Here is a 13,155-nt window from a genome sequence, read left to right as displayed (position 1 = left end):
GTTGTCTCATGTCTTGTTGGAATGTAGTGAATGCTTATAGAAGCAGTAAAGTATCTACTGGAAAACTTGTACTCATGATATTCATAAACTTTACTCTCAACATTGTCTGTTGTGTCTCACTAGAATTTTCTCACTATTGTATATTCTTGAAATGATATTCTTCTTGAAACGATTCAAAAATATTTTTTGTGAAATTTTGCACAAGTTCCTTGTAATCTGTTAGCGTTTTCAGTTTGTGTTGTGGATGACTCCAAATTGTTGCTCAAAATCTGTAAAATTGACTGAAACGTTCTGGAGAACATTCTGGAGATTCCCTTGTGAATGTTGTTCAAAAGCTTGTCACAGCCCAAATCAGTTCTAGAAATTCAATGATCACTTTTTGAAAGTTTCAATAAAACCTGCCCTCTAATTCATGAGATGTTACGCTTACAGACAAACAAATGAACTTGTACACATGAATTGGATTGATTAATCATCCTACACCATGGAAGGCTGATAATAAAAAAAGAAAAACGATCCTTAAACCCATCTGAAACTCTGCTGCAGTGCAATTAGAAAAACAAACTTTAAACATGTGGGAAAAGAATCTGCAGTATTAAAGTGAAAAATGACTGTAATTCTTGGAGTGTTGTTACTCTGGGTGTGCTTGATGTCTAAGATTAAGTAAAAAAGACACTTGTTGGGCAAAGAAAGCCAACAGAGGTGGGATTGTTTTTCTACAGGATGTTCTCTGAGAAAGAACTCATTTTTGACAGAAACAGATGAGTGTTTATTGTTCTGCACAATCATCAGTGAGGGACCTCTGATTTATGTCTACCTGCTGCTGAGGGTGTACATTTTATTCTGCATGGGCCCACCACTTTTACAAGCAGATCCATCCAGGCAGCGTTTGATTTTTCACCTGCCGCCTCCGAGGCACTCATCGCCTGTAACCTCTGAGCAGTAGGGTGGTTATTTTGTTGACAAAAACCGCTCAGGAGCACTCGTTCTCTGGGAAAGCACAGATGGGAGGTGCATGTTCGGGAAATGGGTTTTGCCGAGGTGGGCAGAAATGCAGCCATGAATGACAATAAGGTGCTCTGAAAAACACTTTAGAGCGGGTCACTGTTAACACTGCTGGAATTATTTTAAGCTTAACTGCTTTTTTTTAAATGCATAAAGCATTAAAAAAAAGATTTGGAATTGATGTAAAATTTCCACAAATTAAAGAGAAATGTTTTAATTCATCTTTCCATCCATTTGCTTTTCCTGCTTTTCCTTTCAGGGTCATAGGAAGCTGGTGTCTTATCTCCAACAGTCACAATGAGAGAGGCAGGGGACACCCTGGATAAGTTCTAAGTCCATTACAGGGACACATGTAGACAAACAACCATTCAAATTCTCACTCAGATTTAGGGTACAACTTAGAACTACCAAACAATCTGGCATGCATCACAACGGCTCAGTGGTCAGCACTGAGGTCATGCGTTCCCGGTTCAGACCTGGGGTGTGGTCTTTCTGTGTGAAGTGTTCATGTTCTGTTTGTGCTTGCTTGGGTTTTCCCCAGGTTCTCCCATATAATAGGTTGCCTTCAGGCCAAGGCCTCCCATGCAAAAGAAACATGTGAGGTCAATTTAAAAAATGGACATTTTTGGTAAGTGGGAGAAAACCCCACAGAAAAGCTGAGAGGCAAACATAACCGTGATGTGAGGTGACAGCTCTAACCACTGCTTCACCATGCTGCTATATGTTTCTCCATCCATCCATCCATCCATCCATCCATCCATCCATCCATCCATCCATCCATCCATCCATCCGCTAGGGTTGGGTATTGAAAGGGTTTAATTCAATACCGGTGCTGTCGATACTTTCAAAATGGTACCGGTTCCTAAACAGTATTTAAGTCGGTACTTTAAAAATAAATAAATAAAGCACACACACTCACAGAGAGGTTTGTGAAACAATGATTATTTCTGAGTCAAATTCAAACTTGAAATTGACCAACATACTGTCTTAAAACCATTAATAATTTGTCTTTGCACCAAATATTCTTAAAACATTTGTTGTAGGTGGAAGTTTCTGCATCTTACTTTGTGAAGTGACACCACACTTTGGACCATTTTGCTTTTGACATCTTGACTATAATATATAATATATAACTGTTTACTGCAGCGGCACCTGTTAGCCCCTCTCCATGAACTCGGTTCTACTCAATTCACTTTGGGTCGGGTCGGTTCTGCTCAGTGTACGTGTGTCTCCACGCAGTGTGTCCCTCACTGTGTGGGTGTGATAATGTGCGGACCGTCCGCAGCGGCTTCAACTGTTGTGTTAAAAAGAATAATAAAATAAAAAGCCGTTGTCTTACCGTTCAGGCTTCACTTTCATTCATTCATTCATTCATTCATTCATTCATTCATTCATTCATTCATTTTCACGGTGCTATTTATAGCTAAGTGCTTCTGTAACCGTGGGCAGCGTTTGCTGGAAACCTCCTGTGATCTGTTCAGCTTTGCCTCCTTCACCTCTCTCCAGGAAGTCTTTACAAGTTCTGCCTTTTTTAAAAAGGCAGTTTTATTTCACCATGTCATCATATCGCGCTGTACGCTCGTATTCCTAAACAAAATCAACTCTCTCCAGGAGGAAATTTTCTGTCAGTCAATCCAAGAGTTAATCCACAGGCAGAATTCTGCTGATGTTAAAATCATAAGCCTGCTGTACTCGCTTCTACCCAAACCACCGGAGAGGAGGTTCTGAGACAGCGCGGCTGTGGAGTACGCTTGGAGACGCACTGGGCCGAGACCGAGCCAAGTCAAACCGCGTACAAGAGCGTCCGTGGAGATTATGTGCCGAGGCTGTCACTGTTAACAGTGAACACCAGAGGGCGCAAATTAACAGCTTTCTTTGAGGCACCGAAATAAAGCACCGAAGTTAAGAGTTGTGTTTCGGTCTGTGTACTACCGTGGATGTTTGCCCAGGTGCCATACTGGAGCAAAGTTTTGGTACCCAACCCGTCCGTCTGTCCATCTATCCATCCATCCATCAGCTTTACCTGCTTTTTCCTTTCCAAGTTGCAGGGGTCACTGGTGCCAATATCCAGTAGTCACTGTGCAAAGGGCTGGGTCTACTCTGGATTTGCCACAAATCCTTCACAGGGACACATGGAGATAAACGAGATGACCATCCATTCTCTCTCTCACTCCCACCTAGGGACAATTTAGCTTTACCAATTAACCTAACAGTCATATTTTTGGTCTGTGGGACCAAACAGGATCTGGGGGAAAAGAAAACATGCATTCTCGGAGAGAACATGCAAAGTCAATGTTACTCAATAAACAAAATAATAAATCTAAAATATTAAGTCTAAATCAAAGAAAAAATAGTGTAAGTTATAATACAAAAACAATTATTACAAAAAGCCAAAGATTACAAAAAACTATATTATTAATATTTTTATTGAAACATAATCTGAACAGTGACAATTAACAAAAGTTATGCCATACAAATCAATGAAGTACAGAGGAACTACAAATTTCACACAGAACTCACAAATAGTTAGCTATAGTAAGCTTAAAAATAAAATTCAATTACTGTGTGTAAGACAAAATAAGTAGCATGTTTTCTGCCTCTGAAACTATTTTTATATGCATAAAAGAAAGAAAAGTAAAAAACAGAAAAAACAAATATAAAAAATAATTAAATAAGAAAAATAAAATTAAGGAAAGAAAAAAGAAAATGAAACTGGGGAGAGTGGAGGGTGGGGCGGGAAGAAAAAGTTACTCTGTCCAAAAGTTGAGATTGAGAGGAGTTAAAAAATGTGAGAAAAGGGCATCATATGTCATAAAATGTGTCTGGTTTACCTTTCCTTGAAAGTTTAATCTTCTCCAGTTTTAAAAAATACATTGTATCATTGAGCCATTGGTTGCTGGAAGGGGCTTTAGGTGACTTCCACTGAAAAAACCAATGGCATCTTACCAGCAAAGAAGCAAAAGTTAGCATACCTAAATGAATAGTAGTGTACCGTTTGTAATCAACTGAGAGTTCAAATACAGTATAGCCATCTGTGGGGAAGGCTTAACTATTATTGAGAGGATCTTTGACATGATATTAAAGTAGATTTGCCAATAGGAAGTGAGTGAAGGGCAATAATAAAAGATATGAATCAAATTATAGGAAGGTGCAGAACATCTATCACAGATGTCAGGAACAGTGGTGTAAAGCTGTGACAAGCTAGATTTGGAAAAACACACTCTGAAAAACACTTTAAATTGTATGAGTGAGAGCCGGACACAGATTGAGCTTGTTTTCTTGTTTGATTTGTTTTCTAGCCTTGTCCCACCAGTCCTTTTCCATATGGAGACCCATCTCAAGTTCCCAATCTGTTATTGTTTTAATAATGAAAGAAGAATCAGAGGACAGCATTTAATTATAAACTTTGGAAATGAAGGATTTTTGAAGAGGGTCATGTGATAAAAATGTCTCCCATTGCAAAGACTGTGATTTGGATGGGAAACCAGGAAACAAAACTTTAGCACAATGTCTAATCTGAAAGTATCGAAGTAGATGAGAGGAAGGGAGATGAAACTCTAATGACAAGGCTGTAAAAACTATGAAAGATTCCATCTTTGTAAAGGTAAAGCTGATCAGTCCATTATTAGCCCATGATGAAAAAGTTGGATCAGTGCGTGCTGGTTGAAACAGAACAATGGAGCTAATGTAGATATTAAATTAAATTCATTATGCCTCCTAAATTGATGCCAAACTTTTAATTCTGAATGTACTATTTCATTGTTTACTAAGCCAAGCATTTTGTATGCGGTGTGGGAAGTGAGAAGTGCATTTAGAGATGGAAACAAACATGACTGCATTTCTAATTTACACCAAAGGAAATCCAAGGATCTAAACCAAAATGAAATTTTGTGAATATTTGCTGCCCAAAAGTATAATTGGAAATTTGGAAGTGACAATACCCCATTGAATTTACATTTTTGAAGTGTGGACTTACAAATCTAGAGTGGTTTTCCTTGCCATAAGAATCCAGAGATAATTTGATCAATTGTTTTAAAGAATTGTTTAGGCAAAAAAGAGGAAGAGTATTAAACAAAAATAAAAATTTGGGCAAGATATTCATTTTAATTGCGTTGATCCTGCCAATAACAGAAAGAGGCAGATTACTCCAACTTTGGAGGTCTGCTTTGATATGTGACATAAAAGGCAGAAAATTGGCTTTAAAAAGAGAACTAAATGACCTTGTTATATTTATTCCCAGATACTTAAAGCCAGTGGTGGGCACTAGTCCCCTAAAGCAAAAATGCGCTAATTGCGGACCAAAATTTCTTGTCTGCGCTTAAGGGCTTTTACTAATTTTCTCGAGGTGTATGCGGATTTACACTTTCTAATTTTAAAATTGAGAAGCGCTAATCTTAAGTTTTCTCCATCTATTGACATCACTTAAAGCAGGAATAGAGAGCCATCTGAAGTTACAGTTAAGACAAAATCCCTGAAGATTTGAAGTGTTCATCAGAGAGGGTATGGCTGTCACAAACCAGTACCATGAGTAAACACAGTATGGAAACAGCGCCCTCTCAGGCATTTGAAAAATCACACAGAGCTTTATACTCTAGCTCAGGAGTTCCCAAAAGTGGGGGCCGCCAGGGGGCGCTAGATCAGATCATGGACCCCCTCTATTTTTGGTTCACAAATGTAAAAGAAAAGAAAAGAAAATAACAAAAGAAAATAAAATAAATGGTCTGATAAAATATTGTATACATGTTTTCTAATAAGCAATATAAATAATTTAGAGTTATTGATGTGTAAACTTCCATTTTACTCATGAGCGTTTTCGTGCGAGTCACTTCCGGGTCACGCTGTGTTCGTTGCTACAGATTCCAATAGATGACTCATGAAGATTTTGGTCATGCGCAGTAAGTCCTCAGTGCAAAAGAATAGAGTGGCCTGTGTTCGCAGCTGACCTGTGAAAACACACTGGTAGTGGGTGGATCCACCTGTGTCGACGACTCGACGTCATAAGGCTGCAGCCGGCAGGGCAATACAAGGCGGATTTTGGAGAACAACAAAGGAGCAATGAAGGAGAAAACAACACTGTAAGTCCCCTATATCTAAACCTTTTCTAAGCAGAATATATGAGGAGAAACTTAAAGTGAAGTAGATTGGACTGGATAAGTCCGACATAATAAAAACTGAGCAAGAACATGGTGTAGTTAGATTGTGTTGGTGTTTCCTTTATTTTTGAGCAGCATATAATATAAATAATGGTGAACATAATATAATATAAAGATATTTTGAATGTTGTTTTGTTTTTTGTAAATTACTATTGTTTGAATTTATTCTTAAAAAGGGGCAGATATTAGAAGATATTTTTCTTCTTTCTGCTCCCTTTCATTTTATTTATATTTTTTCTTCTGTTGTGCATAGTTTATTTTGTTTGTTATTTAAAATGAATATATTTTTTATAATAAAAATATAATTAATAGTTTAGAGGTGCAACAATTTGTTGCTATTAAAATAATATTAATTGTTCTCTATATATTAAATATATATTAGAAAGCTCACTTGTAGCCGTCTCAGCATTGAATTAAATTTGTGCATTTATTGTTTAAGGTTTGTGACACCATCTTGAGCCATTCACATGTATCTGATCAGTGCTACACAGCTGCAGGCAGACAGGTTCCTGCAGGACAGTTCTCTGAAGCAGCACTGAAGACCATGAAGGCTCACCCAGTGCTGAACAGGACCAAGAAGTCTGATCTAGTTCAGGAGCTGCAGTGGTGCTGTGGCTCTGTACCTTCATGTGCTCTTCATGGAGAAAAATCTGCAGGACACCTTCAGAGACTGTGACTCTGCTGAAGATTCTCATCACATCTCCTCTGARCACAGCTGAATCTGAGAGGAGCTTCAACACTGAAGAGAATCCAGACTTTCCTCAGGTACAACATCACATCTCACTGCACTGACCATGCTCTACAGAGAAGAACCTTGTTAAAACATCCCTGACTTTAACCAGTCATGATGAAATTTTCTTCTCGGTAACAGAAGGGCAGAATTTATGTACAAGAAATAAAACACTATATGACATTGTAATACTGTTTTATTATTTTCATTCGTTTAATAAATACACTACAGCTTAGTACGTTTGATTGCTTTTGGAGATGAGTCTATTTTGGAGTTGTAGCCCCACTAGAGAAAAATCCACCAGCCGTCAGTGATTCAGTACCTAGATGAGAGACTCCAGTAAAAAAAAATGGAGTCTTAAAGAAATTGACAGAGGCTCAATAGCTAATGCAAAAAGTAAGGGCAACAATGTACACCCCTGTCTCATACCACGAAAAAGTCTAAAGAAACTAAACTGAATGCCATTGGAAGAGACACTGGCATGAGGAGATGTATAAAGAAGACATATCCAAGAGATGAAAAACATTACATGTCAGAGTTTTAGACCGAGATCATCTTTTGATGAGAAATGACAGAGCTGTAGCCATGTTGGTCAAACTTTATATAGAAATATAATATTATGTAACATAATGTGAAATGTTAGTCTCAAAGTACGTGTTGTGACTGACTCTCTGCTTCAATTGCATCATTTATCTCAATATTTGTTACTACTTTAGTTGATTGAATTATAGCCATCTTTATAATGGATAATGTAGCTTGGTTATGGTGATCATTTTGAATTGGAATTATTCAAAATATTTTTAAAAAGCTAATTAATTCTGTGAGTTTCATTAAAATTTGTCACATGTTTCATAAGAAACTTTACAAACAAACAGGAATAACTCCAACAGTTAATGTTAAAAACCTGAAGATCGTATGAGCTATTACAGTATCTCTTGTGATCTGTCAGAGTATGTGTTGTGAGGTAGTGTCAGCTACTACCACAACAAATCTTAACTTGGTTTTCTTTAAAATACAGCCATGTTTATATTTACTAAGGTTGATTAGCATGGGTGGCTATTTAGAATTGGGCTGGCTAGAAAGATTGTAAATGTACATGAAACGATACATTTCTGAAAGTTTAACTAAATCATTCCTCACATGCTAACAGATGAAATGACATCAGGCCAGATGTTGCATGAGCTCAAACTGAATATGTAGGCATCAGAGACAGGTCTGTGAAGGTTTTAGGCTGTTTGCTTTTGATGCTTGTTAGAGAACAGTCAGACAGCCTGACTCCTGGCCACCTGCAGAAACCGTTATACACAAAATAATAAGTCTGCTGCACACAGTGCTAAAGGCTCCACTGCAGCACAAAGACTTATTGACAGAGCTAAAAGTGGGCTCTGCCCATGAAATGAAAAAGTAAATGTGAAACCTTTACCTTCTATTATTAATACAGCAGAGGGTCACAATGCATCAGTGAGAGGCCTCTGCATCCAAACTGTGAGCATTTGAGCCATGATAATATTGTGGGAACATTTTTAAGTTCTAGACCTTCATAAGATCGGTGTCCTGCTCAGCGGCACTTTGGAAGGATTTTTCATAGCTGTTGGTGAACACTGTCAGGTGTGAGAAACAAACTTGTGACATTAAAGCAACAATCTTACACCTACCACATCTCCAGCTGCCACAAAAGATCTGGCATTCTGACACACACACACATCCTTATATTTGCATCAAACTGAGGACATTGTATTGACTTTCATTCATTTTTGTAACTGTATTTATGCCTAACCCAGACATTTTCCCTAAAACTAACCATTACTGGTTTATAGTTAACCCTAACCTGAACCTAAACTTAATTCACGTGATGTGTCTAAACCTAACTAGTAAAGCACAGCAGAGCTGCAAACAAACATCATTTACATCAAGGACCTCACTTTGACAGTAACTATGACACAAATGGTCTTTACTCTGGTTAGTAAAAACAAGTGTACACACACACACACCATGTTTCTCTATCCTTGTGGGGATTTTCCTTTGATTTCCATTCATTTTTTGGTAATTTTGTTAGCCTAACCCTGACCACAAACTCCAAGGCTAACCTCACAGGTACCTGACCCTAAAACTAACCTAAACTCAATTCACACCTTGGTCCTAAACCACCCCCACCCCCCAAAAAAGAAGTTGTGAAGGCTGCATTTTCCTGAAAAATCGTCTCCACCAAGTAGCAAAAACATGGGCACACACACAAATTTCTCTATACTTGTGTGGATTTTGCAGTGACTTCCAATAATTTCTACAGCCGAACTGTGACCCCCTTACTCTAAACCTAACCTCACAGGTACATACAGTACTATAGTAACGAAGCTGATCCGTGTACCATTCGTTCGGTTGTTTTTTCCTTGACAATCAAAAATCAAATAATGAAAAATTAACTTGAATCCGTGTATCATTCGTTATATTTTTAATTGCCAGTCAACGATCAAATAATGAAAAAATGATTTGTTATATTGTTTTTGGTTTTATTTTTTAACACCAAAAACAAACAAAAAAGCCTGGTTTTTCGGTCAGTGCATCTTTTGGTCACTGGATTTTCATTTTAGAAACGGGTATTAAAAAACAAGAAACGAGTGGATATTTGATTTGTTTTAAAATACTGGAATTAAAATTAAAATACAAAGCGTGTCTCATTCTTAGTGTCAAAAAGGGATAAACAAAATTTTAAAAATGATTTGAGTTTCATTTTCTGTTTCAGATAACAAAAAAAGTACTTTAAGACAGAAACGAAAAGGTTCAGGGAGCATGAGACATCATTTTCACACTTGAATCGCCAAATCTGATAAGAACTGAGTTTTAAGTTCTGAATAAGCACTGAACGAAGACAAAGTTTTATAAAGTTTATTGTGCAGAAGTTGGTAAACCAGGAAGTGCTTGGACCAGATTCTCGTCAGATCTAAACACAGGAAATTCAGATTAGTGGCAGAACAATTTAGGAGGACTTTCCAAAGAATTAAAGCCACTAACTTGTTTCCAGTTGAAGGACTCCAGACGGAAACTTTGATGGAAGGGTTTGCGTTCCAGTATGGTGCGGTGACATCACCGTTAGTTTGGTTGGAGTGTTTGGATCCAAAAGGCAAGTTCTGATAATCTGTGGTACAGGCGTGGGTCAAGATCCAGGTGGTCAGATGGCTGGAGGTACTGATCAGGGGTGAGGCAAAGAGCAGGAGTCCAAGAAGCAAGGCGTGAGTCGTTACCGGTAAAGCAGATGGCAGGTATAATCCGTTAGGGGCTGAGGCGAGAATCGTTGAACCAGGGAACAAGAACAAGGTCGGGATCAAGAGGCAAAAACGAGACATGGATGAAAACGCTGGAGAACCACAGGCAAGCTGATGATAATCTGGCAGTGAACTGGAGAGTGAGACTGGATTATATACTGCAGGAAACAAGTGAGTGAAATGAGCTTGATTAGAGTTTCTATGAAGGGAGGGGTGAGAGCAATGAGCAGGAGCTGGTTGTGAGCTGTAAGGCTGGGAACAAGACTGAGGAGAAACTGGAACATGAAATAAGATAATAAAACTAAACTGAGGCATGATCTGGGCAGACAAGGACAGAATCATAACAAAATCAGAGTTCAGACCTGAACCAACAGAGTCCAGACCTAAACCCACAGAGTCCAGACCTGAACCTTACTGAGAAACTTTGGGATGTGCTGGGAAGACATTGAGCAGTGGTCCTAATCTCTTGTCATCAAAACAAGATCTTGGTGAAAAAATATTGCAACTCTGGACAGAAATAAATTTTGAGACATTGCAGAAACTTGTAAAAACAGAGACACTACTGAGTTTTAGGATGTTAGAGTGCAAAACTACTCAGTCCACATAGTAACACAATTATTGAAAGGTTGGAGAAAGTTGAGAGGGTGAGAGTACAGTTACCATTATTTTAATTTACTTTTTCTCTGATCTGCAAATGTCCATTATTAAACATTAATGTGTAATTATTTTATTGTAATGTACTTGTTTAAGTCCTGAACTCCACTGGCAGGTTAAATTAGCTGTTATTTTCTTTTTAAATGATTCATTCAGTGTGTAGCATTTTCCTGCATATAATTAATCATTTCTGATAAGATTTAACTTGCTCCTATGACTGCTCAGAGAAAGGAACAAAATCCCACTAACTTCAGACTTTTTTTAAGGATTTTGCATGGAACTTCCCTTTGTGGCCCCAATTAGCGTCTCTTACACAAACCCCCACCAGACTTCCTGACGCCTTGATGTTAATAGATAAGGATTGCCACAGTCCTAAACCACCACAAGTTCTGTGCTTCCAGCCCCATGAGGACTGCCTTTTGGTTCCTCTTCAAGGGCGGGAGCATAAATGCCTTTAACCAGACTCTTCAATGCCTGAAGCAAAGGATCTACGTTCTTTATTAAATGTGAAAAAAGAAGGGAACCAGATTGAATATTTTTATACAACTGTCTGTTTTTATATATCTTAATCAAAGAAATGTGATTTACCTTTTCTCTTACAGAAAGAACAAAACCCATTGAAGCTGTTTTTTATGAAATGTTTTCCTGAAAAAGATGTTTCTTTATTTCATGATTTTAAACAGTGTGTGTGTTTTATTCCATTATTTAACCCTTAGAAACCTTAGCCTTGAATTTTAACTAAATGTGACATTCTTATTTTACTGAGGTAAACAGCTGTCTCACCCTTTAATTAGATGCAAGATAATTAAACTAAAACACTCCCTTTTTCTTTGTCCTGAAACAAAAGTTTTCCCTCCAAAACAGATTTGATTTGTTAAAAACTTTTCCTGTATATGGTGTGATATTTTCATTGGCAAACTTAAAACCTTGACTCCGCCCATAACAGAGGTTTTAAAAGTTAGTGCAGCTCCCAAGATTGACAGTTTTTTTTTTGAATGAATGAATGAGAGGAAGAGATCTTTTCAACATCATGCCAGAAACAGCTTTCAAAGCTCAGCAGAGGCCCTCCCTGCCAGCCCCTCCCCATGGGCTGGACAGGATGATGCCAGTCTGCATCTCCCGCTGATTGACCGAATAGCTCCCGTTTCATATCGGCTCAATATATGAGTTTGATTTTATAGAAGTAAAATAAGCTAATGGTAATTCATGCGTCGTTTTTAGTTCGTTTTTCTCTACAAAGTGGAAATCAAATTAAGAAGTCTTGCAGCCACCTGAAAGGACCGGACCCCGCTGTCATCAGCTCATTACCCACCTTTCTGACTGAAGGACCAGCAGCTGAACAGACACTTTGAATGTCTGACCAGCCACCACACTGAATCAGTTTTTGGGGAACGTCACCTAAAGATCCTTTGGTCAGCCGACGCCTACTCCTGGTACCGCCATCAGCAGAACAAAAGGGTAAAAGTGAACATTTGTCCTGGTGACACACAGGTGCTCAGACTAATTTGATTCTTATCTTTGTATGAGATTTGGTAAACTAAACGATTTTTCTCCCTAATTTAACTAGGACGCCCTTAGTTAAATCCACAGCTAAAAGCAAACCTCACCTCTCAGTGTTTGTTTTACGTTTATTTGTTTGTTTGTTTATTGTTTGTTTGTTTGTTTATTTACTCGTGATTGCAAACCCTTTCAGTTTTTACCTGGTTCAACATGTCACCACTCATTCATTACTCGCCATAGTTGTAAATACGTTTGATCTGTAAATAAATGGCTCGTGGAGAACGTGCCAACATAAGCTAATCTCATTTTTGTGTCTTGATAAAAGATATTATTGGTTCTGATAAGACAAGAACTCATAAAATCATTTTGGGTACATTTATTCTGAGACTGGTTACAATAAAGTTACAGCTTTTCATCTCTTTCCTGGGTCAATCCTTGATCAAATTAAGAGCGTGGTGCCTCGAGGTAAGCCAATTTGTGAGTTCACAAATTATCTATTTTAGAATATACCGAAAAACCCCTACAAGTGCCAGCCAGCTGTGTGTTTTGTTTTCTTGAATAATTTCTAGAAAAGATGAGATATACTGCAGTGTTTAAGACCTCGCCAGTGGTGACAGGTCTCTGGATATTTTTTCCCTCCATCTCAATGTGACCCACAGTGTGTTATACTTGGATACTTAGAAGATGGCAGTTCCCGTCCAGGAAAGCTGACTACAGAAGCCTGTCATTACACTTTGAAGTGTTGCATCAGTTACATGACAAAGACCAGAGGGAGGTAAGAAGGACAGAAGTGTGTATGTGTGTGTGTGTGTGTGTGTGTGTGTGTGTGTGTGTGTGTGTGTGTGTGTGTGTG

The sequence above is a fragment of the Austrofundulus limnaeus genome, unplaced genomic scaffold, assembly GCF_001266775.1.
Source record: "Austrofundulus limnaeus strain Quisiro unplaced genomic scaffold, Austrofundulus_limnaeus-1.0 Scaffold894, whole genome shotgun sequence".
Taxonomy (NCBI): Eukaryota; Metazoa; Chordata; class Actinopteri; order Cyprinodontiformes; family Rivulidae; genus Austrofundulus; species Austrofundulus limnaeus.
Note: the sequence above shows the minus strand (reverse complement) of the source record.